This window comes from Ovis aries, chromosome 2 (genome assembly GCF_016772045.2).
Source record: "Ovis aries strain OAR_USU_Benz2616 breed Rambouillet chromosome 2, ARS-UI_Ramb_v3.0, whole genome shotgun sequence".
Taxonomy (NCBI): domain Eukaryota; kingdom Metazoa; phylum Chordata; class Mammalia; order Artiodactyla; family Bovidae; genus Ovis; species Ovis aries.
In genome coordinates this window covers 113411148-113434428 of record NC_056055.1, presented here as the reverse complement: position 1 = coordinate 113434428, position 23281 = coordinate 113411148, and the positions used below count along the sequence as shown (strand labels likewise).

Genomic DNA, 23281 nt, shown 5'->3' with positions numbered 1-23281 from the left:
TTTGTTAGCCATCTGTATGTCTTCCTTGGAGGAATGTCTGTTTAGGTCTTTTTCTAACTTTTTGATTCAGTTGTTTGTTTTTCTGGTATTGAGTTGTATGAATTGCTTGTGTATTTTGGAAATTAACCCTTTGTCAGTTGTTTAATTTGCTATTATTATCTCCCATTATGAGGGTTGTCTTTTCATATTGCTTATAGTTTCCTTTGCTGTGCAAAAGTTTTTAAGTTTAATCAGGTCCCACTTATTTATTTTTATTTCTGTAACTGTAAGAGGTGGGTCATAGAGGATCTTGCTTTGATTTATGTCATCAAGTGTTCTGTCTCTGTTTTCCTCTAAGAGTTTTATAGTTTCTGGTCTTACATTTAGGTCCATTTTGAGTTAATCTTTGTGTATGATGTTAGGAAGTGTTCTCATTTCATTCTTTTATGTGTAGCTGTCCAGTTTTCCCAGTATCATTTATTGACAAGACTGTTTTTTCCCCATTGTATGTTCTTGCCTCTTTTGTTAAAATTAAGGTACCCGTAGGTGCATGGGTTTATTTCTGGGCTTTCTCTCTTGTTCCATTGGTCTATATTTCTGTTGACTGCAGCTTTGTAGTATAATCTGAAGCCAGGAAGGTTGATTCCTCCTTCTCCATTCTTCTTTCTCAAGACTGCTTTGGCTATTCAGGGTCTTTTGTGTTTCCATATGAATTGTGAAATTTTTTGTTCTGGTTCTGTGAAAAATGCCATGGGTAATTTGATAGGGATTGCACTGAATGTGTAGATTGCTTTTTGTAGTATAGATATTTTCACACTATTGATTCTTCCTATTTTTCTTACCCAGGAACATGGAATATCTCTCCATCTGTTTATGTCATCTTTGATTTCTTTCATCAGTGTCTTATAATTTTCTGTGTAGAGTTATTTTGTCTCCTTAGGTGAGTTTATTCCTAGATATTTAATTCTTTTTGTTGTAATGGTGAATGGGATTGATTCCTTAATTTCTCTTTCTGATTTTTCATTGTTAGTATATAGAAATGCAAGTGGAAAAAAAAAGAAAAAGAAAAAAAAAGAAAAAGAAATGCAAGTGATTTCTGTGTATTGATTTTGTATCCTGCAACTTTGCTAAATTCACTGATTAGCTCTAGCAATTTTCTGATACTATCTTTCAGGTTTTCTATGTACAATATCATATCATCTGCAAACAGTGAGACTTTCACTTCTTCTTTTCTCATCTGGATTCCTTTCATTTCCTTTTATTCTCTGATTGCTCTAGCTAGAACTTCCAGAACTATGTTTAATAATAGTGGTGAAAGTGGACATCCTTGTCTTGTTCCTGATCTTAGGGGGAATGCTTTCAATTTTTCACCATTGAGAATAATATTTGCTGTAGGCCTATCATATATGGTCTTTACTATGTTGAGGTAGGTTCCTTCTATGCCCATATTTTGAAGAGTTTTACTCATAAATGGGTGCTGAAATTTGTCAAAGGCTTTTTCTGCATTGATTCAGATTATCATATGGTTTTTATCTTTCAATTTGTTAATATGGTATACCACATTGATTGATGTTTGTATATTGAACAATCCTTGCATTCCTGGAATAAATCCAGCTTGATTATGGTGTATGAACTTTTTGATGTGTTGCTGAATTCTGTCTGCTAAAATTTTATTGAGGATTTTTGCATCTATGTTTATCAGTGATATTGGCCTGCAGTTTTCTTTTTCTGTGTTGTCTTTGTCTGGTGTTGATATCAAGGTGATGATGGCCTCATAGAATGAGTTTGGAAGTGTCCTTTCCTCTGAAATTTTTTGAAAAAGTTTTAGGATAGGCATTAACTCTTCTCTAAAAGTTTGATAGTATTCTCCTGTGAAGCCATCTGGTCCTGGGCTTTTGTTTTTTGACCACAGCTTCAATTTCAGAGCTTTTAATTGGGTTGTTCATAGTTTCTATTTCTTCCCAGTTCAGTCTTGAAAGATTGAACTTTTCTAAGAATCTGTCCATTTTTTTCCCAGGTTATCCAGTTTATTACCATATAGTTTTTCATAATAGTCTCTTACAATCCTTTTTATTTCTGCATTGTCTGTCGTAACCTCTCCTTTTTCATTTCTAATTTTGTTGATTTGATTATTCTCTCTTTTTTTCTTGATGAGTCTGGCTAAAGGTTTGTCAATTTTGTTTATCTTCTCAAAGAATCAGGTTTTAGTTTTATTAATCTTTACTATGTTTCTTTCATTTCTTTTTCATTTATTTCTGCTCGGATTCTTATGATTTCTTTCCTCCTACTAATTTTGTTTTTGTTTTTTTGTTCTTCTTTTTCCAGTTGTTTATGTGTAAGTTAGGTTGTCTATTCAATGTTTTTCTTGTTTCTTGAGGTAGGATTGTATTGCTATAAAGTTTCCTCTTAGAACTGCTTTTGCTGTATCCCATAGGTTTTGAGTTGTTATTTTTCATTGTCATTCATTTCTAGAAATTTTTAAATTTCCCTTTTGATTTCTTTAGTAACCTGTTGGTTATTTAGAAACATGTTTTTTAATCTTCATGTGTTTGTGTTTCTTACAGTTTTTTCTTGTAATTGGTATCTAGCCTCATAGTGTTGTGGTTGGAGAAGATGACTGATATGATCTCAATTTTCTTAAATTTATTAGGTTTGATTTATGACCCAGGATGTGGTCTATCCTGGAGAATGTTCCATGCACACTTAAGAAGGTATATTCTGCATTTGGATGGAATGTCCTGAAGATATCAACGAGATCTATCTTATCTAATGTATCATTTAAGATTGTGTTTCCTTATTAATTTTCTGTTTCATTGGTGTGAGTGGGGTGTTAAAGTCTCCTACTATTATTGTGTTACTGTCTCCATTTGGTCTGTTAGAGTTTGTCTTATGTATTGAGGTGCTCCTATGTTGGGTGCAAATATATTTACAACTGTTATGTCTTCCTCTTGGACTGATCCCTTGATCATTATGTAGTGTCCTTTCTTATCTCTTGTAATATTCTTATTTTAAGGTCCGTTTTGTCTGATATGAGGATTGCTACTCCAGTTTTCTTTTGCTTCCCATTTGCATGCAATATATTTTTCCAGCCTCTCACGTTCAGTCTATGTGTGTCTTTAGGTCTGAAGTGGGTTTCTTGTAGACAGCATATATATGGATCTTGTTTTTGTATCCATTCAGCCAGTCTGTGTCTTTTGGTTGGCATTTAATACATTTACATTTAAAGTAATTATTGATATATATATGTTCCCATTGCCATTTTCTTAGTTGTTAGGTTTGATTTTGTAGATCTTTCTCTTCTCTTGTATTTCTTGACTATTAAGTCCCTTTAACATTTATTGTAAAGCTGGTTTGGTGGTACTGAATTCTCTTAACTTCTGCTTGTCTGAAAACTTTTTTCTTTCTCCATCAATTTTGAATGAGATCCTTGCTCGGTACAGACAAAACATAAAAACAAGTCAAAGCAGAAGGATAATAAATGTTTTTCTTGAGTCACTGCTGTCAGAGTCCTTTCCCTCGCTGGGAATCATAGTCCGCCTCACCTTCCCAGGATGCCCTCCAGCACTGTTCTGATTTCTGGACCAGCTCTGGGGACAGCTCAGATTCTAATCTGATACTACTCCTGTGTGTTCTCTCCTCCAATGTCCATAGCTATCAGAACTAGTGTGTTTTCTTTTGTGGGAGTTCTCAGTGACATTTTATATATTCCATACGCACAGAGTCTTCCTAGTTGATCGTGTGGATTTAGTCTACTGCTTGTACAGCTGGTGGGAATGTTTTGGGTCTTCTTCCTTAGCCAGCTTGCCCCTGGATTTCAATTGTGGTTTTATTTATACCTCAGTTTTATTTCTACCTCTACATGTGGGTCCTCCACTAGGGTTTGCTCCCAAGGCTGCCCTGGAGGACTTAGGTTTGCCCCTGTGAAGGTCAGGTGTGGAGGTGGTGCAGCTGCTTGGGTCGCAGGAGTTCTGACAGCACAGTACTCAGGGGAGTTGCCAGCTAGGGTGGCAGGAAATATAGTTCTCTAGAAGGGTATGGCAACCAGTCTTGGCCAATAGCTTCAGTATTCTTGCCTGAAGAACCCCTTCTCTGACAGGGAAACCTGGCAGGTCACAGACTACAGGGTCACAAAGAGTCTGGACACGACTGAAGTAACCCTGTGCACATAGATGCAAGACTTTTTTTTTTTTTTTTTTTTTTGCTGTCACAGCTCTGCCCTAGTGAGTTTTTTTTTTTAATTTTAAATTTATATTTTTACTTTATTTTACTTTACAATACTGTATTGGTTTTGCCATACATTGACATGAATCCACGACGGGTGTACTTGTGTTCCCAAACATGAACCCCCCTCTCACCTCCCTCCCCATAACATCTCTCTGGGTCATCCCCATGCACCAGCCCCAAGCATGCTGTATCCTGCATCAGACATAAACTGGCGATTCGTTTCTTACATGATAGTATACATGTTTCAATGCCATTCTCCCAAATCATCCCACCCTCTCCCTCTCCCTCTGAGTCCAAAAGTCTGGTCTACACATCTGTGTCTCTTTTGCTGTCTTGCCTACAGGGTCATCATTGCCATCTTTCTAAATTCCATATATATGTGTTAGCATACTGTATTGGTTTTTTTCTTTCTGGCTTACTTCACTCTGTATAATCGGCTCCAGTTTCATCCATCTCATTAGAACTGATTCAAATGTATTCCTTTTAATGGCTAATACTCCATTGTGTATATGTACCACAGATTTCTTATCCATTCATCTGCTGATGGACATCTAGGTTGTTTCCATATCCTGGCTATTATAAACAGTGCTGTGATGAACATTGGGGTAGACGTGTCTCTTTCGATTCTGGTTTCCTCGGTGTGTATGCCCAGCAGTGGGATTGCTGGGTCATAAGGTAGTTCTATTTGCAATTTTTAAAGGAATCTCCACACTGTTTTCCATAGTGGCTGTACTAGTTTGCATTCCAACCAACAGTGTAGGAGGGTTCCCTTTCTCTACACCCTCTCCAGCATTTATTGCTTGCAGATTTTTGGATCGCAGACATTCTGACTGGTATGAAGTGGTACCTCATTGTGGTTTTGATTTGCATTTCTCTAATAATGAGTGATGTTGAGCATCTTTTCATGTGTTTGTGAGCCATCCATATGTCTTCTTTGGAGAAATGTCTATTTAGTTCTTTGGCCCACTTTTTGATTGGGTCGTTTATTTTCTGGAATTGAGCTGCATAAGTTGCTTGTATATTTTTGAGATTAGTTGTTTGTCAGTTGCTTCATTTGCTATTATTTTCTCCCATTCTGAAGGCTGTCTTTTCACCTTGCTTATAATTTCCTTTGTTGTGCAGAAGCTTTTAATTTTAATTAGATCCCATTTGTTTATTTTTGCTTTTATTTCCAGAATTCTGGGAGGTGGATCATAGAGGATCCTGCTGTGATGTATGTCTGAGAGTGTTTTGCCTATGTTCTCCTCTAGGAGTTTTATAGTTTCTGGTCTTACGTTTAGATCTTTAATCCATTTTGAGTTTATTTTTGTGTGTGGTGTTAGAAAGTGATGTAGTTATGTTGAGGTATGTTCCTTCTATTCCTGCTTTCTGGAGAGTTTTTTTCCTCATAAATGGATGTTGAATTTTGTCAAAGGCCTTCTCTGCATCTATTGAGATAATCATATGGCTTTTATTTTTCAATTTGTTAATGTGCTGAATCACATTGATTGATTTGCGGATATTGAAGAATCCTTGCATCCCTGGGATAAAGCCCACTTGGTCATGGTGTATGATCTTTTTAATGTGTTGTTGGATTCTGATCGCTAGAATTTTGTTAAGGATTCTTGCATCTATGTTCATCAGTGATATTGGCCTGTAGTTTTCTTTTTTTGTAGTATCTTTGTCAGGTTTTGGTATTAGGGTGATGGTGGCCTCATAGAATGAGTTTGGAAGTTTACCTTCCTCTGCAATTTTCTGGAAGAGTTTGAGTAGGATAGGTGTTAGCTCTTCTCTAAATTTTTGGTAGAATTCAGCTGTGAAGCCGTCTGGACCTGGGCTTTTGTTTGCTGGAAGATTTCTGATTACAGTTTCAATTTCTGTGCTTGTGATGGGTCTGTTGAGATTTTCTATTTCTTCCTGGTTCAGTTTTGGAAAGTTGTACTTTTCTAAAAATTTGTCCATTTCTTCCACGTTGTCCATTTTATTGGCATATAATTGCTGATAGTAGTCTCTTATGATCCTTTGTATTTCTGTGTTATCTGTTGTGATCTATCCATTTTCATTTCTAATTTTATTAATTTCATTTTTCTTTCTTTGTTTCTTGATGAGTCTGGCTAATGGTTTGTCAATTTTATTTATCCTTTCAAAAACCAGCTTTTGGTTTTGTTGATTTTTGCTATGGTCTCTTTTGTATTTATTTCTGCCCTAATTTTTAAGATTTCTTTCCTTCTACTAACTCTAGGGTTTTCCAGTTCTTCCTTTTCTAGTTGCTTTAAGTGTAGAGTTAGGTTATTTATTTGACTTTTTTCTTGTTTCTTGAGGTATGCCTGTATTGCTATGAACTTTCCCCTTAGCACTGCTTTTACGGTGTCCCACAGGTTTTGGGTTGTTGTGTTTTCATTTTCATTAGTTTCTATGCATATTTTGATTTCTTTTTTGATTTCTTCTGTGATTTGTTGGTTATTCAGAAGTGTGTTGTTCAACCTCCATATGTTGGAATTTTTAATAGTTTTTCTCCTGTAATTGAGATCTAATCTTAATGCATTATGGTCAGAAAAGATGCTTGGAATGATTTTGATTTTTTAAAATTTATCAAGGTTAGATTTATGGCCCAGGATGTGATCTATCCTGGAGAAGTTTCCATGAGCACTTGAGAAAAGGTGAAATTCATTGTTTTGGGGTGAAATGTCCTATAGATATCAATTATGTCTAGCTGGTCTAATGTGTCATTTAAAGTTTGCGTTTCCTTGTTAAGTTTCTGTTTAGTTGATCTGTCCATAGGTGTGAGTGGGGTATTAAATTCTCCCGCTATTATTGTGTTTTGTTAATTTCCCCTTTCATACTTGTTAGCATTTGTCTTACATATTGTGGTGCTCCTATATTGGGTGCATATATATTATATATTTATAATTGTTATATCTTCTTCTTGGATTGATCCTTTGATCATTATGTAGTGGCCTTCGTTGTCTCTTTTCACAGCCTTTGTTTTAAAGTCTATTTTATTGGATATGACAAACCTGGACAGTTTTTTAAAAAGTAGAGACATTACTTTGCTGACAAAGATCCATCTAGTCAAAGCTATGATTGTTCTAGTAGTCATGTATGGATGTGAGTGTTGGACCATAAAGAAGTCTGAGCACCAAAGAATTGATGTGTTTGAACTGTGGCATTGGAGAAGACTCTTGGGAGTCCCTTGGACTGCAAGGAGATCAAACAAGTCAGTCTGATTCTAACAGAAATTAACCCTGAATATTAATTTGATTGACTGATGCTGAAGCTGAGGCTCCAATACTTTGACCTCCTCATGCAAAGAGCTGATTCACTGGAAAAGACCCTGATGCAGGGAAAGATTGAAGGCAGGAGGAGAAAGATATGGCAGAGGATGAGATGGTTGGTTGACATCACCGACTCAATGGACATGAGCAAACTCTGGGATACGGTGAAGGAGATGGAAGCTTGGTGTGCTGGACACAACTGAGCAACAGAACAACAAGAACTAGGCATAATGTCTCTCTTGGACACAAATTGAGCTAACTCTACATTCTTTTAAACCTGTTCCTGGAATCCTAGATCTGAATTCTCTGACATCTGTGGGATGTTATCCAAGATAGGGCCTGGGTCCTGGGCCTTTACCAAGTCACACAGAAAGATGAAGGGAAAGAGCAGTCTGTTAGACTATTCCCACATTCTTCCATGGCATACTGACATGGTGTTGTGAATATCCAGAGTTTAAACCTGACAGTAAGGGAGAAAGGTAAGGTTTTGTAAAAACACCTAAAGGACCCTGGAGGTGAGCACCCTCTCTGATTGCACTAAAGCTAAGCCTTGGCTCCTTACCCAGCTTTGTGCCAAAATGACATCCCCTGGGGACGTGGATTTAGGGCTGTCCTGTTTTATTAAAGATGACATTCCTTGTCTTCCCCTCAGTGACTTTCCCTCCTTTTTTTGGGTTAAACTATATCTTTCAGAAAAGGTATCTAATTAATGTCTTTTAGTGGATAACCAAGAGTGGTTGTGATTCATTTTATAGTAGTTCAGAGATAAAGGAATATTTACTTACATGGTGTGAGCTTTGCTGAGCTTCCCTGGTGGCTCAGACGGTAAAGAATCTGTCTGCAATGCAGGAGACCCAGGTTCAACCCCTATGTCAGGGAAGATTCCATGGAGAAAAGAATGGCTACCCTCTCCATGATTCTTGCCTGGAGAATTCCATGAACAGTGGAACCTGGAACGGGTCAGATTCCTCTGACCCTACAGTACATGGGGTCATAAAGAGTTGAACATGACTGAGCAACTAACATTTTTCACTACTTATTTTTGTGTAGCCACAAATGAAAACATAGGTCCAGGGACAGTGTCTTTATAAGAGATTAACATAAATTCTCATTATCAATAATGACAGCACAGCTATACATTTGAATCACATGATGGGCAGAGTTATTTGGTATTAATAGGTTCATTACTAGAATAGGAAGAATGATTATCAAATTAAAATAAAATTTGAAGTTAATTTAAAATATTCACAAAGAGATTTAATACTTAATGTGTAATTCAGAGTAATAATTGAAAAACAGTACTAAGCTGGAGAAAGTGCTAAAGGGCTGGAAACAAGATGGTGGAGTAGGAGGACTTGTGCATAGCTCCTCCCACAAAAACACCATAATCGCAACTAACTGCTGAAAAACTACTAGCAAAACAGACTGGAACCTACCAAAAAAGGTATTCTACATCCAAAGACAAAAAAGAAGCCACAACAAAACAGTAGAAGGGGTGGAATTGAGATAAAATCAAAGCCTGCACCCACTGGGTGGGCAATCCACAAATCAGAAAACAATTGTATTGCAGAGGTGGTCCCACGGGAGTGAGAGTTCTGAGCTCCATGTCAGGCTTCACAACCTGGGATCCTGGCATCAGGGCAGGATCTCCCAGAGCATTTGGCTTTGAAAGCCAGTAAGACTTGATGACAGGAACCCCACAGACTGAGAAATAGAAACCCCTTTCCTGGAGGACACACACAAGGCCTGTGTGCACTGGGACCCAGGGAAAAGCTGTGACTAAATAGAAGCCTGGGCCAGAACTACCTCCTTGTCTTGGAGGGTCTCCTGGGGAGGCAGGGGGCAGCTGTGATTCACTGTGGGAATGAAGACACTGGTGGTAGAGGTACTACAGAGTGCTCATTGGCCCGAGCTCTCCTGGAGGTCACCACTTTGTCACCAAGACCTGGCACCACCCAACATCCTGTAGGCTCTACTGCTAGGCCACTTCAAGCCAAACAACCAGTAACACAGGAATATAGCCCCACCCATCATCAGACAAGCTGTCTAAAATCTTCCTAAGCCTACAGCCACCTCTAAATATGCTACTTCTATCTGTAAAAAAGAAATAGACTCACAGACATAGAGGTCAGACTTGTGGTTGTCAAAGGGGTGGGGAAGGAGAGGGAATTAGAGGTTGGTAGAGGCAAACTCGGAGAAGGCAATGGTACCCCACTCCAGTACTCTTGCCTGGAAAACCCCATGGACAGAGGAGGCTGGTGGGCTGCAGTCCATGAGGTCGCTAGGAGTTGGACATGACTGAGCGACTTCACTTTGACTTTTCACTTTCATGCATTAGAGAAGAAAATGACAACCCACTCTGGAGAATCCCAGGGACGGGGAAGCCTGGTGGGCTGCCGTCTATTGGGGTTGCACAGAGTCAGACATGACTGAAGCGACTTAGCAGCAGCAGAGGCAAACTATTATATCTAGAATGGATAAACAAGGTCCTACTGTATAGCATGGAGAACTATAGCCGATCTCCTGGGATAAACCATATGGAAAATAATATTTTAAAAAAGTATATATATATATATATATATATATATATATATATATATAACTGAGTTGCTTTGTTGTACAGCAGAGATTGGCACAGCATTGTAAATCAACTGTATTTCAATAAAAATTAAAAATAAAAAAGTAAGCATACCCTTGACATGGCCCTATTCACCAGAGGGACAAGACCCAGCTCCATCTGTCAGTGGGCAGGCACCAGTCCCTTCCACCGGGAAGTCTGCACAAGCCTATCAAGTCAGTCTTACCCACCAGGAAGGGAGGCACCAAAAGCAAGAGGAGCTGCAACCCTGCAGCCTTTGGAATAGAAAGTGCAATCACAGAAAGTTACACAAAATGAGATAGCAAAGGAATATATTTCAGGTGAACAAGAAAAAAAACCCAGAAGAATAACTAAGTGAAGTAGAGATAAGCAATCTACCCCTCAAAGTATTCAGAATAATGATAGTAAAGATGATCCAGAATCTTGGAAGAAGAATGGAGGTATGGATTGAGAAGATACAAGAAATGTTTAACAAAGAGCTAGGAGATACAAAGAATAAACAAACAGACATGAACAATGCAATAACTGAAGTGAAAAATACACTATAAGGAATCCTTAGCAGAATAAGTGAAACAGAAGAACAGATAAGTGAGCTAGAAGACAGAATGGTTGAAATACTGCCACAGACTAGAATAAAGAAAAAAGAATGAAAACAAATGAGAACAGTTTAAGAGACCTTTGGGGCAATATTAAATGTTGCATTACAGGGGGTCCCAGAAGGGGAAGACAGAGAGAGAAAAGACCTGAGGAAATATTTGAAAAGATATCGATAATACCTGGAAATGTCCCTAACATGGGAAAGGAAATAGTCACCCAAGATTAGGCACTCAGAGAATCCCAGGCAGGGTAAACCCAAGGAGGAATATGATGAGATGCATATTACTCAAACTGACAAAAATTAGAGACAAGAGAAAATACTAAAAGCAGCAAAGGAAAAGCAACAAATAACATACAAAGGAATCCCCATAATCAAGTGATTTTTCAGCAGAAACTCTTGAGGCCAGAAGGGAGAGGCATTTTATATTAATATTTTAAGTGATGAAAGGGAAAAGCCTACAATCAAGAATATGCAGCAAGGCTCTCTTTCAGATTTGACAGAGAAATTAAAAACTTTACAGACAAGAAAATGCTAAGAGAATTTAAAAGCACCAAATCAGCTTTACAACAAATATGAAGGAAGTCTCTAAGAAGAAAAGGAAAAGCTACAACTAGAAACAAGAAAATTATGAATGGAAAACAGAAAAAAATGGAAAAAAAATGGTGAACAAAAGTTCACCAGTAAAGGCAAACAATCAGCAAAGGTAGGAAATCATCCACACACAAATATATCAAAACCAGCCACTGTGAGAAGAGAGTACAAACGCAGGATATAGGAAATGCATTTGAAATGAAAAGACCAGCAACTTAAAATAATCTTGAATATATATACACTGTGATATCAAAACCTCATAACTACAAACCAAATATACACAATAGATATATGCACAAAAAAGAAAGAGAATCCAAACACAACACTAAAGTTAGTCATTAGGTCATAAGAGAAGAGAGCAAAAGAGGAAGGGAATAAAAAAGACTTATAAAAACAAATCCAAAACAATTAAAATGACAATGAAAATATATTGATAATTGCTTCATTTAAAATAGATTAAATGCTTCAACCAGAAGACATCCATCCATAGAGTGGATGCAAAAATAAGACCCATATATAGGCCCATATATATGCTGTCTACAAGAGGCCCATTTCAGAACTAGGGAGGCATAAAAAATGAAAGTGAGGGGATGGAAAATGTATACCATGTAAATTAAATAAAAAGAAACCTCAAGTAAATATTCATATGAGACAAAATACCTGTTACCAGAGACAAAAAGGACACTACATAATAATCAAAGGATCAATCCAAGAAGATAGTGTAACAGTTGTAACTATGTATACACCTAGCATAGGTATATAAGGCAAATTTTGTTGTTCAGTCGCTAAGTCGTGTTTGACTCTTTGCAACACCATGGACGTCAGGCTTCCCTGGCCTTCACTATCTCCTGGAGTTTCATGTGCATTGAGTTGGGAATGCTGTTTAACCATCTTATCCTCTGTCATCCCTTCACTCTTTCCCAGCATCAGAGTCTTTTCCAATGAGTTGGCTCTTCACATCAACTTCAGCAATAGTCCTTCCATTGAGTAATCCAGAGTCGGAGTATTGCTGAAGTTGATTGGCACTTAAACTGAAGCGCTTCAGTTGAAGGAGCTTCAACTTCAGCAAAAGTTCTTCCAATGAATATTCAGGGTTGATTTTCTTTAGAATTGACTGGTTTAATCTTCTTGCAGTCCAAAGGACTCTCAATAGTCTTCTCCAGCACCACAGTTGGAAAGCATCAATTCTTTGGCTCTCAGCCTTATTTATAGTTCAACTCTCACATCTCTACATGACTACTGGAAAAGCCATGGCTTTGACTACATGAATCTATGTCAGCAAAGTGATATCTTGCTTTTTAATATGCTGCCTTGCTTGGTTTATCATAATGTTCTTTCCAAGGAGCAAGCATTTTTTAATTTTAAGGCTGCGGTCACTGTCCACAGTGATTTTGGAGACCAAGGAAATAAAATATAAAATCTATCATTGTTTCCACTTTTCCTCCATCTATTTGCCATGGGACAGGCCAGGATCTTAGTTTTTTTAATGTTGAGTTTCAGGCCAGCTTTTTCATTTTCCTTCACCTTCATCAAGAGGCTCTTTAGTTCCTTTTCACTTTCTGCCTTTAGAATGGTATCATATGCATATCTGAGGTTGTTGCTATTTCCCCTGGCAGTCTTGATTCCAGCTTGTGAATTAACCAGCCTGGCGTTTTGTGTGATGTACTCTGTGTAGAAGTTAAATAAACAGGGTGACAATATACAGCTTTCATGTCCTCCTTTCCCAATTTGGAACCAGTCCGTCGTTCCATGTCCGGTTCTAACTGTTGCTCTTGACTCACGTACAGGTTTCTCAGAAAACAGGTAAGGCGGTTTGGTATTCTCATCTTTTTAAGAATTTTCAGTTTGTTGTGATCCTCATAGTCAAAGGTTTTAGCATAGTCAATGAAGCAGAAGTAGATTTTTTATGGAACTCCCTCGCTTTCTCCATGATCCAACAAATGTTGGCAATTTGATCTCTGGTTCCTCTGCCCCTTTGAAATGTAGCTTGTGCATCTGGAAGTTCACAGTTCACGTACTGTTGAAGTATAGCTTGAAGGATTTTGAACATAACCTAGCTAGCATGTGAAATGGGTATAATTATACAGTAGTTTGAACATTCTTTGACATGCCCTTCTTTGGGATTGGAATGAAAACTGACCTTTTCCATCCCTTTCGTGGCCACCATGGAGTTTTCCAAATTTGTTGATATATTGAATGCAGCACTTTAATAACATCATCTTTTAGGATTTTAAATAGCTCAGCTGGAATTCCATCACCTCCACTGGCTTTGTTTGTAGTAGTGTTTCCTAAGGCCCACTTGACTTCACACTCCAAGATGTCTGGCTCTAGGTGAGTGACCACATCTTTGTGGCTATCCATGTCATTATTCAAGACCTTTTTTGTATAAGGCAAATACATAAAAGGAGAAACCATAAAGGCAAAGCCATAAAAGGAGAAATTTACCATAACACAAAAATAGTAGGGAGTTTTAACACCCCATTTTTATCTATCATCCAGATAGAAAATCAATAAGGAAACAGTTTTTATATGACCCACTAGACCAGTTGGACTTAATTGATATTTTTAGAGCATTCCATCCAAAAGAAGCAGAATATACATTCTTCTCAAGTGCACATGGAACATTCTCCAGGATAGATCACATTTGGGTCACAAATCAATCCTTGGCAAATTTGAGAAAATTGAAATCATATCAAGCATCTTTTCCAACTTCAAGCTATGAGATTATAAAATCAACTACAAGAAAAAACTGAAAAAATCATGAGCACATGGGAGCTAAACAATATGCTACTAGACAACCAATGGATCACTGAAGATATCAAAGAGGAAAGGAAAAAAAAATGCCTAGAGACATGAAAATAAAAACACAATGATCCAAAATCTGTGGGACATAGCAAAGGCAGTTCAAAGAGGGAAGTTTATAGCAATACAACCTTACCTCAGGAAACAAGAAAAATCTTAAACCGCCTAAACAACATAACCTGTCCCTTATATCTAAAGCAATTAGGGAAAGAACAAACAAAATCCAATGTTAGTAGCAGGAGAGAAATCATAAAGATCAAAGCAGAAGTAAATGAAATATAGACAAAGATCTATAGAAAAGATCAATGAAACTAAAAGCTGATTCTTTGAAAAGATAAACAAAATTGATAAACCTTTAGCTAGACTCATTAAGAAAAGTTGGGATAGGGCTCAAATCAAAAAAATAAAAAATGAAGAAAGAAAAGTTATAAATGACACCACAGAAATACAAAGGATAAGAGACTACTACAAGTAATGTATGCCAATAAAATGAATAAAGTAAGAGAAATGGATAAATTCTTAGACAGGTATAATTTTCCAAGACTGAATGTGGAAGAAATAAAAAAAAATGAATAGACAAGTTATAAGTATTGGGATTGAAACTATGATTTAAAAAATCCCAACTAATAAAAGTCCAGGACCAGATGGCTTAACAGGCAAATTCTGCCAAACATATAAAGACTTAATACCTATTCTTCTGAAACTCTTTCAAGAAATTGCAGAAGGAACACTGGAACTCATTCTGTGAGGCCACTATCACTCTGATACCAAAACTAGACAAAGATACCACAAAAAAGAAATTATAGGCTGATATCACTGATGAACATAGATCAAAAATCCTCAACAGAATACTAGCAAACAGAATCTAACAATACATTTAAAGAACCACACATGATCATCAAGTAGGATTTATATCAGAAATTCAAAGATTTCTCAATATCTGCAGATCAATCAGTGTGATACACCATATTAACAATTGAAGAGTAAAAATCATACAACCATCTCAATAGATGCAGAAAAAGCTTTTGATAAAGTTCAACACCCATTTGTGACAAAAACTCTCAAGAAAATGGGCATAGAGAGAGAACATACCTCAATATAACAAAGGCCATATATGACTACCCCACAACAAACATCATTCTCAAATGAGAAAAGCTGAAAGCATTTCCTCTAAGATCAGGAACAAGACACTGTTGTCAATTTTATTCAACATAGTTTGGGAAGTCCTAACCATGGCAATCAGAGATTAAAAGGAAGTAAAAGGAACCCAAATTGTAAAAGAAGATGTAAAACTGTCACTATTTGAAGATAACATGATACTGTACAATACAAAATCCTTACAATGCTAGCAGAATACTAGAGCTCATCAATGAATTTGTGAAGTTGCAGTATACAAAATAAACACCCACGTCTATTGCATTTCTATACACTAACAGTGAAAAATCAGGAAGAAATCAAGGAAACAGTCTCACTTACCATCAAATGAAAATGAATAAAATATCTAGGAATAAACCTTTCTAAGGAGGGAGAAGACTTGTACTTTGAAAACTATAAGATACTGATAAAAGAAATTAAAGATGACACTAACAGATGGAAAGATAGACCATATTCCTGGATGGGAAAATTCAGTATTGTCAAAATGACTATACTACCCAAAGCAATTTACAGATTCAATGAAATCCCTATCAAATTTGCTGTAGTATTTTTCACAGAACTAGAACAAAAAATTTTTGTTTGTATGGAAACATAAAAATCCCCGAATAATCAAAGCAATCCTGAGAAAGAAAAATGGAGGTGGCAGAATCAGACTTCCTGACTTCTGACTATGCTAAAAAGTTATAGTAATCAAGACAGTATGGTACTGGCACAAAAACAGAAATATAGATAAATAAAACAAGATAAAGAGTCAAGAATAAACCCACATACCTATGGTCAACCTACAACAAAGGAGGCAAGACTGCCATGGAGAAAAGACAGTCTTTTTAGTAAGTGGTGCTTGGAAAATTGAACAGCTACATGTGAAAAATGAAATTAGAACTTTGGTGAACACTATATAGAACAATAAACCTAAAATGGATTAAAGATTTTGAATGCTTTAATTGAATGCTATAAAACTCTTAGAGGAAAATACAGGCAAATACAGGCAGAACACTCTCTGACATAAATTGCAGAAATATCTTTTTTGATTTGTTTTCTAGAGTAATGGAAATAAAAGCAAAAGTAAAGAAATGAGACCTAATTAAACTTAAAGATTTTTTTTTTCTCACAGCAAAGGAAACCATAAGCAGAATGAAAAGACACTGAATGGTAGAAAATGTTTGCAAATGATACAATCAACAAGAGGAGAATGGTGTGGCAGAGAATGAGATGATTAGAGAGCATCACTAACTCAGTGGACTTGAGTTTGAGTGAACTCCAGGAGATAGTGAAGGACAAGGAAGCCTGGCATGCTGCGGTTCATGGGGTCACAAAGAATCGAACATGACTTAGTGACTAAACAATATCAAGGGATTAATAAAAAATTTACAAGTAGCTCATGCTGATCAATATCAAAAAAACAAACAATCCAGTCAAAAAATGGGCAGAAGACCTAAACAACATTTCTCCAAAGAAGACATTACTGATGACTAATAGGGACTGAAAAGATGCTCAATATTGCTAATTATTAGAGAAACTCAAAACAACCATGAGATATCACCTTACACAGTTCAGAACAGCCATCATCAAAAAGCCTACACACAGTAAGTTTTAGAGAGGGTATAGGAAAAAGACCCTACTCACGGACATCACCAGATGGTCAATGCCAAAATCAGATTGATTATATTCTTTGCAGCCAAAGATGGAGAAGCTCTATACAGTCAGCAAAGTCAAGACCAGGAACTGACTGTGGCTCAGATTATGAACTCCTTATTGCAAAATTCAGACTTAAATTGAAGAAAGTAGGGAAAACCACTAGACCATTTAGATACAACTTAAATCAAGTCTCTTATGATTATGTAGTGGAAGTGACAAATAGATTCAAGGGATTAGATCTGATGGACAGAGTGCCTGAAGAACTATGGATGGAATTCGTGCAAAAGGCAAAATGGTTGTCTGAGGAGGCCTTACAAATAGCTGAGAGAAGAAGAAAATTGAAAGGCACAGGAGAAAAGGAAAGATATATTTATTTGAATGCAGAGTTCCAAAGAATAGCAAGGAGAGATAAGAAAGCCTTCCTCAGTGATCAATGCAAAGAAATAGAGGAAAACAATAAAATGGGAAAGACTAGAGACCTCTTCAAGAAAATTAGAGGTACAAAGAGAACATTTCATGCAAAGATGGGTAGAAATGGACAGAATAAAGGACAGAAATGGAATGGACCTAACAGAAGCAGAAGATATTAAGAAGAGGTGGCAACAACACACAGAAGAACTATCAAAAAAGATCTTCATGACCTAGGTAACTACGAGATTGTGATCACTCTCCTAGAATGTGTAGTCATCCTGGTATGTGAAATCAAGTGGGCTGTAGGAAGCATCACTATGAACAAAGCTAGTGGAGGTGATGGAATTCCAGTTGAGCTATTTCAGATCCTAAAAGATGATGCTTTTAAAGTGCTGCACTCAATATGCCAGCAAATTTGGAAAACTCAGCAGTGGCCACAGGACTGGAAAAGGTCAGTTTTCATTCCAATCCCAAAGAAAGGCAATGCCAAAGAATGCTCAAACTACCTCACAGTTGCACTCATCTCATATACTAGCAAAGTAATGCTCAAAATTTTCCAAGCCAGACTTCAACCGTACATAAACCGTGAATGTCCAGATGTTCAAGCTGGATTTAGAAAGGGTAGAGAAACCTGAGGTCAAATTTCCAACTTCCATTGGATCATAGAAAAAGCAAGAGCATTAAAAAAAAAAATCTACTTTTGTTTTAGTGATTACACCAAAGCCTTTGACTGTGTGGATCACAACAAACTGCGGAAAATTCTCCAAGAGATGGGAATACCAGACCACCTTACCTGCCTCCTGAGAAATCTGTATGCAGGTCAAGAAGCAACAGTTAGAACTGGACGTGGAACAATGGACTGGTTCCAAATTGGGAAAGGAGTATGTCAAGGCTGTATATTGTCACCTGCTTGTTTAACTTATATGCAAAGTACATCATGTGAAATGCTGGGCTGGATGAAGCACAAGCTAGAATCAAGAATGCTGGGAAAAAAATATCAATGATCTCAGATATGCAGATGACACCACCCTTATGGCAGAAAGTGAAGAAGGACTAAAGAGCCTCTTGATGAAAGTGAAAGAAGAGAGTGAAAAAGTTGGCTTAAAACTCAACATTCAGAAAACTAAGATCATGGCATTCTTAGCAATGGTCTCACTGCTTCATGGCAAATAGATGGAGAAAGAATAGAAACAGTGTCAGACTTTAGTTTTTTTGGGGGGAGGGCTCCAAAATCACTGCAGATGGTGACTGCAGCCATGAAATTAAAAGACATTTGCTCCTTGGAAGAAAAGCTATGACCAACCTAGACAGCATATTGAAAAGCGTATTTCTTTGCTGACAAAGATCCATCTCGTTAAATCTATGGTTTTTCCAGTAGTCATGTATGGATGTGAGAGTTGGAGTACAAAGAAAGCTAAGCGCCAAGGAATTGATGCTTTTGAGCTGTGGTGTTGAAGACTTTTGAGAGTCCCTTGGACTGCAAGGAGATCAAACCAGTGAATCCTAAAGGAAATCATTCCTGAATATTCATTGGAAGGACTCATGCTGAAACTTGAAGCTGCAAGCCACTTGATGTGAAGAACTGACTCACTGAAAAAGACCCTGATGTTGGGAAAGAGTGAAGGCAGGAGAAGAAGGGGACAACAGAGGATGAGATGGTTGTATGACATCACCGACACAGTGGACATTAGTTTGAGGATGCTCCAGGAGTTGGTGATGGACAGGGAAGCCTGGCATGCTACAGTCCATGGGGTCACAAAGGGTCAGACACGACTGAGCAACTGAACTGAACTGATAGGAAAAAAGACATCCATTTACATTGTTGATGGGAATGTAAATTGGTACAGCCACTATAGAGAACAGCATGGAAGTTCTTTAAAAAAAAAAACCAAAAACTAAAAGTAATACTACCATAAGATCCAACAATCCCACTCATTGGCATATGTCTGGATATAACCATAATTTGAAAAATACATGCACCATAATGTTCAAGACAGTAGTATTTCCAAAATCAAGACATGGAACCAACCTAATGTTCACGGTTAATGGATAAAGAAAATGTGGTACATACATACAATAGAAATTTACTTAACCATATAAAGAAATAGTGCCATTTGCAGCAACATAGATGGATCTAGACATTATCTTACAAAGTGAAATAAATTAGAGAAAGATAAATATATGATATCACTTATATGTAGAATCTAAGAAAGTATATAAATGAACTTATTTACAAAACAGAAATAGACTTGCAGACATAAAAAAAAAAAAACTAATTTATGGCTACCAAAGGGATAAAGGGAGGAGGAGGGATAAATTAGGAGTTTTGAATTAACAGAAACATACTAGTATATACCAAATAGGTAATCAACAATGACCTACTGTATAGCACAGAAAACTCTACTCAGTGTTCTGTAATAACCTACAGGAGAAAAGAATCTGACAAAGTATAGATTTAGGTATATGTATAATTGAATCACTTTGCTGTACAGTTGAAACTAACAGAAACTTGTAAAGGACCTATATTCCAATGTAAAATAAAAATTAAGAAACAAAACAAAAATCACTACTAGGCCTCATGAGAGTCAAGAAATCACATCTGACAAATCTCTGCTTCCTCTGTGTAAGAATTAGTCAGAAATTACAGGAAGTTGTGAGGAAAATTATTCCAAGTCACCGTTTGCACTCTGCTCACTCGTGGATCTCTTGGGATGGGTCCCATTTGCAGAATTTCTAGTACTGAATAGGCAGATGGGCAGATCTCCAGTGTCCACTGGTTCTTTCCTGGCATAGGCACAAGTCTACAGTGCTACAGGATCCCATGTGCAATGACACATTGTCCTTTCATCTCTCAACTGACATAGGGAGATAGTCTTCCTTTGTTGGTTACACTTGCTCCTTTTTGCCTGTTCTAGGGAGACTCCCCACTAATGAACATGGTTCTTTAAACACCTTTTACACAACACTGGAAGAGTTTCTTTAGGAGAGCCATGTACTCTATGCTCTTGAGTGGCATTTTCACCCATCACAGGAAGGCATTTCTTACTGTGACCCAGATATGTGTGCACTAGAACATTCTTCAGGTCTTTTCCACCAGGCCCCCAGACCCTGTGCCACTGGGATCTTCCTCCTGGCTCTGCCACCAAGCTACTGTGCCAGTGGAACACTCTTCTGCTCCTCCATCCATTGACATCCTCCATCCAGAACTTGGATGGTGTTGGTCTCTGCTCATTCCCACCCTGTCTCTTTTGTAAGTTCTTCTTAGTCTCCTTTGTGAGTTTTCTGTTTCCACACATCTTCAACATCTATGGATTTTGGGGTTCTGATTTTTTGACTCTTATCCCTGTTAGGTGAGCATTTTCTAGTGGAGCTTATGCCTTTAGTGGCTTGCGCTGTTGCCTGAATGCTAGGATTGCCCACCTCTGTCTCTTCCAGAGTCTCACCTTCCTCAGATCATGTGTGCCAGTGCCCTGGCCTCCACATACTTGATGGATCCCTCACACTGAAGATGCTCTACCTGGATCACATCCATTCTGCAGTGCTGGGGTCATCTCCTTGCTGGGTCTCCAGACATGTGTCTATCCTCAAATTACACCATGATATTTAGTAAAACATCCAGTAGTTTTACTTTAGACACTTGAAGAGAATTTCTTTGAAGTAATTGTGTCAGTGGGGTTCAAACCAAAATTGTTTCTTGAATTACCCTGCTACAATCCAGTTGATGGTTCTGACTTTCACAAAGCTAGCCTGACAGCTTCATCCCTATAAAATGGAATTGGTGGGCCAGGAGCTAGATATCCCTTAAATATATGGAGTTTATTAGGCTCTGAATGCTCTAATCTGATTCTGAGGGATCCTTGATTATTTTATATGCCTCAACATTTGACCACTTACTCTATCAAATGAGGACATTGTGGAAAATTAAGAATAAAGTGGCTTAGTGTAGTCAAAATGAAAACAGTACAAAATGAGGCTGAGAGGGAAGGGAAGAAACAGAACCAGTACTTTGCAAGAAAGGGCTGCATTTAAGTACTGCACTGATGTAAGTATGGCAGTAGGTAGTTTTGTTACTGAGTACGTAACAGAGACAGTTGTCTCTGGCAGAGACAACTTTAGGAAATTGTAGAGCCATGTAAAAACAGCAAGGAGGCCCTGACACATGCACTGAACAAGCTTAGAAAACACATATGTAGCCTATTGTGCATTGCACCTGCCTGTGTTTTTTCTTGAAATTTTCAGTTTGGATTTTTCCATTCTATATTGTTCTTACCTAAAAAATCTACTTGTTACAATTCTAGAAGCAACCAAATACTTCTTTTCAACACTGTGTTAGTTTTGCTGTGGAGGCCTTTCCAAGACAGCTTTTGTCCTTTTCTCTCTCCTCATTTCACCCTTTTCATCTGATTTTTCCTTCAACTGCTCCATTATTTCCAATGGGAGAAAAATTAACAGTTTTGTTACAGGTTTTCTTCACTATCCAAAAATAGAGCTTTCCCATGTAAACTTTCAGAAGTCAAAATGGCATAGAGTGAGAAAACAGTCACTTGTTTTCCTAAAAGCAAAAATCCTCTTCAGATTTCTTCCTTAGTGAAAACAGGTGCTAATGTAGGTTTTTTGTAAAAGCAAAGTGGCATAAAGTGAAATTTCAAAAAGTGGGGAACACCCGTATTGTGTTCCAAAGGGACCTATAATTATTCAGGATATAAATACTTCGGCCTTCATGAGTTCCTGTCTCCAAAAAATATTAATTACATTTCACAACTGAATTCATACACAGGAAATACATTAATATATTTTAAGCTATCTTCTTTCCTATTTTGTTCCTGATTTAAGAACAAATGAAATGATTTTCATTTAAAAAGTGTTTTGGACCTTTTTAAAAAAAGGTATTTGAGGCATGCATTCTAAAGACACAACATCCATGGTGATATCCTCAGAAACGCGGTGAATTCTAATGGCCACTGAAAGCATGCCATGAGTCCCAGCTCTTCATAGGTTTCCCTGCTATCTGTATATGATCAGCCTCACATAATTCCATCTGTCATTCAGATGCTATTTTCAAGGGCCACCACTGGATGTGCAGATAAACTGCAAGTGATTAAGAACTTCAGATCATTGTACACTGGCAAGCCTAAATTTTCACACAACTTACTAATGGTTCTAAGTTGTGATAATGGTTTCTAAGTTGTGTTTTATCTTTAGCAATGTTATAAGTGGTTTCAGGTCTTTTCTGGAAAAGAGGGGGGACAAATAAGTAAATTTTAATAAACAATAATTTGTTGTTCAGTGTCTGACTCTTTGAGACTCCATGAACTACAGCATGCCAGGCTTCCCTGTCCTTCACCATCTCCTGGAGTTTGCTCAAACTAATGTCCATTGAATTAGTGATGCTACCCAACCATCTCATCCTCTGTTGCCCCCTTCTCCTCTTGCCCTCAATATTTCCCAGCAACGATAATTAATATTGAGTTCACTCCTTCCATCTCAGGCCTTTAGAAGATGACCTTCCAGACTGCAGCCTTGGGAATGGTCTCCAAGTATGTCACTAGTGTCCCTGGGACCTACTCTCTTTACACCCCATTCACCCTACTGGTCCTGCCTGGGAGTCTCCGCCAATGTTCTGTCATTATGCCTCTGACCCTGTTTTGTGGATCAGTGGTCCAGGAGTTCCTGCCAGCAAGAAACTGGTTCTCGCAGCCCAGCTCATGGGGACAACAACCTGCGAGGGTCTCAGAGGGTGTCACATGTATTTGCTGAATATTTAAGCACAGTGAAAACAAAAGGAAAAAACTGACCAATATTGTTGCTGACTTATTCCCTTACAAATCAACCTAGTGGAGATTTCATCCAACAACAAAAATATCCTCAGCAGCTGACTGTGGAAAAGAGCCCAGAGTCAGGCAAAGGATTTGTGAGGGGAAGGAGAGGGCTCCTGCCTGGGACCCTTGAGACTGGTTGGGACACCCTGGGGTTCTTAAGTCCTGATGGCCACTAGGTGACCTGTGAAGGACTGTGCTTTCCAGGCATGGT

The 23281-nt window shown here is 37.7% G+C and overlaps 1 protein-coding gene across 3 annotated transcripts in view; it reads left to right on the top strand.

The window, feature by feature from the left end:
- OCA2 (OCA2 melanosomal transmembrane protein) overlaps nucleotides 1-23281 on the top strand; it is a 339669-nt gene that overhangs the window by 121287 nt on the left and 195101 nt on the right. The gene's annotated exons all lie outside the window — the stretch shown is intronic.